This window comes from Ornithorhynchus anatinus, chromosome 3, assembly GCF_004115215.2.
Source record: "Ornithorhynchus anatinus isolate Pmale09 chromosome 3, mOrnAna1.pri.v4, whole genome shotgun sequence".
Lineage (NCBI taxonomy): Eukaryota > Metazoa > Chordata > Mammalia > Monotremata > Ornithorhynchidae > Ornithorhynchus > Ornithorhynchus anatinus.
The window spans coordinates 122,030,262-122,039,734 of NC_041730.1; positions in this window are offsets into that span (position 1 = coordinate 122,030,262).

Sequence of the window (9,473 nt, forward strand, 5' to 3'; positions counted from 1 at the left end):
TAGCCATTGCCCAAGCTAGGAATGGAATGGGTAGACCTCTTCTTGACTCTCCCTCCCGTAGTCGAGACGGTAGAGGACTGGAAACTCTCCGGGTGCGACCCTGAAAGGGGGCTTAAAATACCATTATTAATATTATTATGAAAGTGCAGTGAGTTGCCTGGCATTAGAGGAGTGGAGTGTTGGGGCTGGGTTTAAGTAGGAAATCAGAGAGGTAAAATAGGAGGGGCGACGGCGTATATTCTTTTGAGGCCCCACTTTGTCTCTCCCAGAATTCTGGGCCCCATAGTTTGGGACGGTGGCTACTACCGTAATGGAAGTTCTGAAAATCCACAATCAAATCATTCATGTGTGGTTTAGCAGGGATCTGAGAACTGCAGATCAAAACTGCCCCACTGCCTCAGTCTTCTTGTTGTCAAGGCACACATCAATAAAGAGCACTGTTCATTTTTGACAGGGAGTTGATGCATAGATTGAAGCAGGGCTATGCTTCAGTTGGCCACTTTTCTATTTTCCTCAGTTTCGGACTCCATTTTACGTGCTAGTGAAAACAAAAGGATTTCTTTAAGGCTTAGAACCACCACTTCCATAGCTTCTGTTAGTTCTTACGTGACTTTGGGAAAAACATTTGTTGGGAAAACCCATGACCTGAGATTTGTTCCTCAGGGAGAGAGCCAATTCGGGTTCCTTTGTTCTGCCCTTCTCCTTGAATGACTTATTATTCTTCAACTCTGCTGGTTGACTGTTGTGGCATTGTAGTTGGGATTGAGTGTGGCAGCCATGGAATAGGTGATAATTAAGATTTGTGGCTCTAGAGAGGGTGGGAGGCGGGCAGGGGTGAGAGGCCTGGGTCATCTCGCCTGATGCGTCATGTCTCCGCAGAGGAGGAAAATGTGTTTAAAGAAGGAAGTTCCACCCTTAAATCTCTTCCTCCCTCCACCCTTCCCAACTCTTCCCGTTTCCCCAGCTCTCTCTGTCTCCCCCTTCTCAGCCCCTGGGCCTCCCAGTGCCCCTGGGGCATTCATTCGTTCAATCGTATTTATTGAGCACTTAATTTGTGCAGAGCACTGTACTAAGCCTGTGGGAAGAAGCAGCGTGGCTCAGTGGAAAAGAGCATGGGCTTCGGAGTCAGAGGTCACGGGTTCGACTCCCGGCTCTGCCACTTGTCAGCTGTGTGACTGTGGGCAAGTCACTTCACTTCTCTGTGCCTCAGTTACCTCATCTGTAATATGGGGATTAACTGTGAGCCTCACATGGGACAACCTGATGACCCTGTATCTACCCCCAGTGCTTAGAACAGTGCTCTGCACATAGTAAGCGCTTAACAAATACCAACATCATTATTATTATTACAATACAACAATAAACAGTGACATTCCCTGCCCACAATGAGCTCACAGTCTGGGGGGGGAGACAGACATCAATACAAAATAAATAAAATTACAGATATGTACATAACTACTTTGGGGCTGGGAGGGGGAAGAGCAAAGGGATAAATAAAATTACAGATGTGTACTTAAGTGCTTTGGGGATGGGAAATGAGGGAGAGGGAAGGGAGCAAGTCAGGGTGACACTGAAGGGAGTAGGAGATGAGGAAAAATGGGGCTAAGTCTTGGAAGGCCTCTTGGAGGAGATGTGCCTTCGATTTGTACATTCCAAGCGCTTAGTACAGTGCTCTGCACATAGTAAGTGCTCAGTAAATACTATTGAATGAATGGATAAGGCAGCCCTGGGCCTGAGACCCCACCCCCTCTTTGTTAATAATAATAACTGTAATTATGATTTTTTTAAGCACTTACTATGTGTCAGTCACTGTACTAAGCTCTGGGTGGGTAATCATAATAATAATGTTAGTATTTGTTAAGCGTTTACTATGGGCAGAGCACTGCTCTAAGCGCTGGGGTAGATACAGGGTAATCAGGTTGTCCTACGTGAGGCTCACAGTCTCAATCCCCATTTTACCGACGAGGGAACTGAGGCACAGAGAAGTGAAGTGACTCGCCCACAGTCACACAGCTGACAGGTGGCAGAGCCGGGGATTTGAACCCATGACCTCTGGCTCCCAAGCCCGTGCTCTTTCCACTGAGCCACGCTGGGTTGGACACAGTTCCTGTCCCACGTGGGGCTCACAGTCTCAATCCCCATTTTACAGATGAGGAAACTGAGGCCCAGATAAGTGCAGTGATTTGACCAAGATCCCACCACAGACAAGTGGCGGAGTTGGGATTAGAACCCGTGACCTTCTGAGTCCCAGGCCTGTGTTCACTCCACTTTGCCATGCTTGTTCCCTCCTCTCGCCTCTGCTGGCTTGGCTGGTGACGGCCTTCCGGGAAGGGTCCCAGAGCATGGAAAGAGCAGGACTCTGGCCTTCCAGCGGACCTGAGCCTTTGGGTCCCGACCCTTCCCGCAGATCTCCGGATCCCTGCACTTGGGCGGGGCAGAACCAGAAACTTCCACTCAGGGCCATAGCCTGTCCTTTTCCCCATTTTCCCGGCCAGTGGTGAGTGTCTAGAGGCTCCTAACTGGGAGACGTGGGCCCCCTAGGGCATAGCAGCGAGGCTTAGCGGATTGAGAAGGACCTGGGAGTCAGAAGGACCTGGGTTCTAATCCTCGCTCCACCACACGTCTGCTCTGTGACCTCTGACAAATCACTTCTCTGGGCCTCAGTTACCTCATCTGTAACACGGGGATTAAGACTGTGAGCCCCTTAGAGAAGCAGCGTGGCTTAGTGGCAAGAGCCCGGGCTTGGGTGTCAGAGGACGTGGGTTCAAATCCCGTCTCCGCCACTGTCCGCTGTCCAAGACGATCAACTTGTCTCTAGCCCACGTTTAGAATAGTACTCGGCACACCATTATTATAGGGCGGTTGTCCCGGCGTTGGGCCGATTATTCAAGATGATAACTGGAGGGAGGACAAGCTGTTCCAGTCTTGTCAAGATAATCATACTGTTGTCAGTGCTGGAACTGACTGCCCGTAGGCAGGATTGTGGTTGTCAGTCAGTCAGTCGATCGCGTTTATTGAGCGCTTACCGTGTGCAGAGCGTTCATTCAGTCGTATTTATTGAGCGCTCACTGTGTGCAGAGCGCTATACTAAGTGCTTGGGAGAGTGCAATATGACAATAAACAGATACATTCCCTGCCCACGAGGAGCTCACAGTCTAGAGGAGGAGGCAGACATTAATAGAAAGAAATGAATTACAGATATACAAATAAATAACGGATATATAAACAAGTTACAGATATTATAGCTAGCCTTGGGACTATCCCTCCTTGGCATCTTGTCTGGGGCTGGGGGGAGCGCCTTGGAGCTGTGATGCCAGGTCAGGAGTGGGTTCCCTGGAAACTAACATTGTGATTGGGCAGACTCCGAGCGCCGGACCCAGAAGGCTGGGAATTTCTGAATAACCGGCGGCCTGCCCGAATAAAGTCCTCTTTCCCCGATTCCCTCTCTCTTTACTTTACTTTATTTACTTTGGTCTGTACCTTACGGTATTCACCCCGCCCTCAGCTCCGCAGCACTTATGTACATAGCCACAATTTACTTATTTATATAAATAATCATATTTATTTATTTGTAGTAGATTTATTTATACTTATTTATATAAATGTCTGTTCTCCCCCTCTAGACTGTAAGGTCATTTTTTTTTTTGGCGGGGGTTAATGGATCTTGTCGAGTGCTTATTGGTTACTAGGCACCGTACTAAATGCTGGGGGAGATACAAGCTTCCTGCAGAAATGCTCTGGGCCTGTCACTCCCATTCTTAAAAACCTGCAGTGGTTGCCTATCGACCTCTGCATGAAACAAAAACTTCTCACTCTGGGCTTCGAGGCTGTCCATCCCCTTGCCCCCTCCTACCTCTCCTCCCTTCTCTCTTTCTACCGCCCACCCCGCACGCTCCGCTCCTCTGCCGCCCACCTCCTCGCCGTCCCCCGTTCTCGCCCATCCCGCCGTCGGCCCCTGGCCCACGTCCTCCCGCTGTCCCGGAAGGCCCTCCCTCCTCACCTTCGCCAAACTAACTCTCTTCCCCTCTTCCAAGCCCTACTGAGAGCTCACCTCCTCCAGGAGGCCTTCCCAGACTGAGTTTCCCTTTTTCCCTCTGCTCCCTCTGCAGCCTCTCTGCCCCCCTTCACCTCCCCTCAGCTAAGTCCCCTTTCTCCCCCTTTCCCTCTGCTCCTCCCCCTCTCCCCGCCCCTCCCCTCAACACTGTGCTCATCTGTTCATTTGTAGATATTTTTATTACCCCATTTATTTTGTTAATGAGATGTCCATCCCCTTGATTTTATTTATTGCTGTTGTTATTGTCTTTCCGTCTCCCCCGATTAGACTGTAAGCCCGTCAATGGGCAGGGATTGTCTCTATCTGTTGCCGAATTGTACATTCCAAGCGCTTAGTACGGCGCTCTTCACATAGAAAGCGCTCAATAAATACTGTTGAATGAATGAAGATTGGACACAGTCCATGTCCCCCATGGGGATCACAGTTTTATTCCCCATTTTTTACAGATGAGGTAACTGAGGCAAAGAGATGTGAAGTCACACGGCAGACAAATGGCGGAACAGGGATTAGAACCCAGGTCCTCTGACTTCCAGGTCTGTGCTCTTTCTACTAGACCATGCTGCTCCTGCCCTCATTTTTGGGCAGCGAATATGTCTACCAACTTTGTTATGTTGTACTCTCCCAAGCGCTTAGGTCGTAGGTTCTAATCCCGGCTCCGCCACTTGTCGGCTGTGTGACTTTGGGCGAATCACTTAACTTCCTTGGGGCTCAGTAACCTCATCTGTAAAAGAGGGATTATAATAATAATAATAATAATGTTGGTATTTGTTAAGCACTTACTCTGTGCAGAGCACTGTTCTGAGCGCTGGGGGAGATAGAAGGTAATCAGGTTGTCCCACGTGAGGTTCACAGTCTAAATCCCCCTTTTACAGATGAGGTGACTGAGGCACAGAGAAGTTAACTGACTTGCCCAAGGTCACACAGCTGACAAGTGGCAGAGCCGGGATTATGACTGTGAGCCCAGTGTGGGACAAGCTAATAATAATAATATGGGTATTTGTTAAGCGCTTACTATGTGCAGAACACTGTTCTAAGCGTTGGGGGAGATACAAGGTCATCAGGTTGTCCCACATGAGGCTCACAATCTTAATCCCCATTTTCCAGATGAGGTAACTGAGGCCCAGAGAAGTTAAGTGACTTGCCCAAGGTCACACAGCTGACAAGCGTTGGAGCCGGGATTCGAACCCATGAGCTGTGACTCCCAAGCCCAGGCTCTTTCCACTGAGCCATGCTGCTTCTACCCCAGAGCTTAGAACAGTGCTTGGCACATAGTAAGCGCTTAACAAATACCATCGTCGTTATTATTATTAAAATGGGGATCGAGACCCTGAGCCCCACATGGGACAGGGACTGTGTCCAACCCGATCTGCTTGTATCCACCCCGGAGTTTAGTACAATGTCTGGCACATAGTAAGCACTTACCAAATACCATAATTATTATCCCAGTGCTCTGTACACAGTAGGTACTCAATAAATATAATTGATTGATTGATTGACCCAGAACCTGGATCCCTGAGCAATTCTGTGGACACTCGGCCATCTTTAGTGAATCTACAGCCCACAGGGCAAGACTGTTAGATGGGCTTCCGTGAGTTTGGTGGTTGTGATATGAGCGTGGCTCAGTGGAAAGGGCCCAAGCTTGGGAGTCAGAAGTCATGGGTTCTAATCCCGCCTCCGCAGCTTGTCAGCTGTGTGACTTTGGGCAAGTCATTTCACCTCTCTGGGCCTCAGTGACCTCCTCTGTAAAATGGGGATGAAGACTGGGAGCCCCACGTGGGACAACCCGATCACCTTGTATCCCCCCGCCCCGTGCTTAGAACAGTGCTTTGCACATAGTAAGCGCTTAACAAATACCAACATTATTATTATAATTATGCAGTTGCATTGATGGTGTTTGCCGTGGTGGAGATGATAGCTGTGGTTGGGAGGATCGCGGTGTGTTTTTTGGTTTCGATTGACTTGCTTCTCCTCAATCCTGTCCATCTCTTCACTCTGCTGCCCAGGTCATTTTTCTGCAAAAACATTCAGTCCACGTTTCCCCACTCCTCATGAACCTCCAGTGGTTGCCCATCTACCTGTTCTAAGCCCTGGGGGAGATACAAGGTCATCAGGTCGGACACAGTTCCCGCCCCACAGGGGGTTCACAGTCTTAATGACAGTCTTAAGAGAAGCAGCGTGGCTCAGTGGAAAAAGTACAGGCTTGGGAGTCAGAGGTCATGGGTTCGTAGCCCGCCTCTGCCACTTGTCAGCTGTGTGACTGTGGGCAAGTCACTTCACTTCTCTGTGCCTCAGTTCCCTCATCTGTAAAATGGGTATTTAGTTTGTGAGCCTCCCGTGGGACAACCTGATGACCCTGTATCTCCCCCAGCGCTTAGAACAGTGCTCTGCACATAGTAAGCGCTTACCAAATACCAACATTGTTAATCCCCATTTTACAGATGATGTAACTGAGGCACGGAGAAGTGAAGCGACTAGCCCAAGATCACACAGCAGGCATCTGACGGAGCCGGGATTAGAACCCACTTCCTCTGAGTTCTAGGCTCGTCCCCTTTCCACTAGGCCACGCTGCTTCTCTTGTCTGCTGCGTGACCCTGGGCAAGTCACTTCTCTGTGCCTCGATTAAGAATTTGAGCCCCTTGTGGGACACGGACAAGGTCCAACCTGCTGAATCTGTGTCTATTCTAATGCTTAGTTCAGTGCCGGGCACATAGTAAGCACTTAACAAATGCCATATAAAAAAGTACCGTGATTCCTCATAATAATAATAATCGTGATATTTGTTAAGTGCTTACTATGTGCTAGGACACTGTACCAATCGCTGGATAGAAGCAAATGGGAGTGGACAGAGTCACTGTCCCACATAGACCTCACAGTCTTAACCCCGTTTTACAGCTGAGGTAACTGAGGTACAGAGAAATGAAGTGACTTACCCAAGGTCACTCGGCAGACAAGTGGGGGAGCCGGAATTAGAACCTGTGTCCTTCGGACCTTCAGGCCCCTGTACTACCCTCGAGGCCCTATTGCTTGAGGAACATTGAGGAACCCCGTTCACACCTTGCTCAGTGCACATCTGAATAAAACTGAGGCTGAGTGGAAATGGTGCAGCTGCTGGTCGCTCCCCACATAGCCACACTGCCTTCCCGGGAATCTGCTCTGTCTCCTGTCCTCCTTATCCACAAGGAGCTTCCCTCCCATCCCACCGTACACCACTTCGGGGGGAAAAAGAAAATCAGCCTCGGAGGGGGGCCCCCGCCAAACCTCGGGAAGGCCGGGGACTGCCACAGTGGAGACCGTGGATATGGAGCCGTGAGGGGCTTCAGATTCTTCCCCTTGAAACTCAGCATCCTGCTGATTTCTGTTTTTATTTTGGGTATGCATCCTGGGGGTTGTTTTAATATTTCATTGTTTCAGCAACATGGCTTAGTGGAAAGAACCCGGGCTTGGGAGTCAGAGGTCGTGGGTTCTAATGCCGGCTCCGCCGCTTGACAGGTGTGTGACTTTGGGCAAGTCACATGACTTCTCTGTGCCTCGGTTACCTCATCTGTAAAATGGGGATCAAAACTGTGAGCCCCACATGGGACGACCTGATCGCCTTGTATCTCCCCCAGTGCTTAAAACAGTGCTTTGCATATAGTAAGTGCTTAACAAATACCATTATTATTATTATTATTGTTATCACTCCTAAATTTACTGTCACCAGTTCGCCCTCTCTCCATTCTATTCATAGGCTGTGCGCTGCAGAGGGCCAAAGGCCTTGCCTATTTCCAACCTGTGTATTGTTTCCCAGCGTTTAGGACAATGATCTGCACATAATAAGCACTTAATACATACTCTTACTAGGTCAGACAACTACAGCGTGGCTCAGTGGAAAGAGCCCGGGCTGGGGAGTCAGAGGTTATGGGTTCGAATCCCGGCTCTGCCACTTGTCAGCTGTGTGACTGTGGGCAAGTCACTTCACTTCTCTGTGCCTCAGTTACCTCATCTGTAAAATGGGGATTAACTGTGAGCCTCACGTGGGACGACGTGATTACCCTGTATCTGCCCCAGCGCTTAGAACAGTGCTCTGCACATAGTAAGCGCTTAACAAATACCAACATTATTACTTACAGTGTCGGGCTACAAGACAGTGCTGGAGAGGATAGAACATTTTACAGGCTGAAGAGAATTTCTATGTGCCAGGAACTGTACTAAATGCTAGTGTAGATACAAGTTTAGGTTGGACACATCCCTGTCCCACACGGGGCTCACGGTCTTAATCCCCATTTTCCAGATGAGGTAACTGAGGCACAGAGAAGTGAAGTGACTTACCCAAGGTCACGCAGCAGACAAGTGGCTTGAACCGGGATTAGAACCGAGGTCCTTCTGACGCCCAGGCCCGTGTCCTATCCACTAGGTCACGCTGCGTTGCTGATTTTCCTCACAGTCCTCCTCTACACCACCTAGCCGTATTGTCCACAGCTCTCCACCCTGCCGGCGCTAGTCAGTTGCTTCGAAAAAAAAATGAGTGTTATTTCTTTGTCAAAATAGACACAATTTCTTAAGTTTGATGTACTTTAAATAATAATAATGGCATTTATTAGGCACTTGCTAGGTGCCCAGCACTGGGTGGATGCAAGATAACCAGAAGAGACCCAAAACCACATAAGTTTAAACTCTAAGAACGAATCTAACGGATTGTACTCCACCCTAATCGTCCTTGGTCTCTCAGTAGCCTCTAACTCTGAGCAACTCCCTTCTCCAGGAAACGCGATCTCTCCTTGTTTTCTCTGACACCTTCTCCTGGCTTTCCTCCTTCCTCTCTGGCTCTTCTTTCTGGGAATCCTTTGCCGGCTCCTCCTCTGCCTCCCACCCGCAAACTCCCACCTGCAAGATTCTGTTCTGATTCTCCTTCTATTTATTTACACCCACTGCCTTGAAGAATTCACCCGCTTTACTCGGATGTCCTGCAGATATCTATAGACTGTAAGCTCAGTGTGAGCAGGGAATGTGTCTGTTTATTGTTATATTGTACTCTCCCAAGTGATTAATACAGTGCTTTGCACCCAATAAGCGCTCAATAAATGTGATTGAAGAATGAATGAAGGAATGAACGTCTTGAACTCAATATGTCTAAAAGCAGTGTGACCTGGTGGAAAGAGCAGAGGCCTGGGAGGCAGAGGGAGGCAGAGGACCGGGGTTCTAATCCCGGATACGTCCCTTATCTTTCATTCATTGATTCATATTTATTTAGTGCTTACTATGTGCAGAGCCTAGTACTAAGCTCTTGGAATGTACAATTCGGCAACAGATACAATCCCTGACCAACAATGAGCTCACAGCCTAAACGGGACAGACAACAAAACAAGTAGTCAGACATGAATACCATCAAAATAGCTAAATAGAATCACAGATATATACACATCATTAATAAAATGAATAG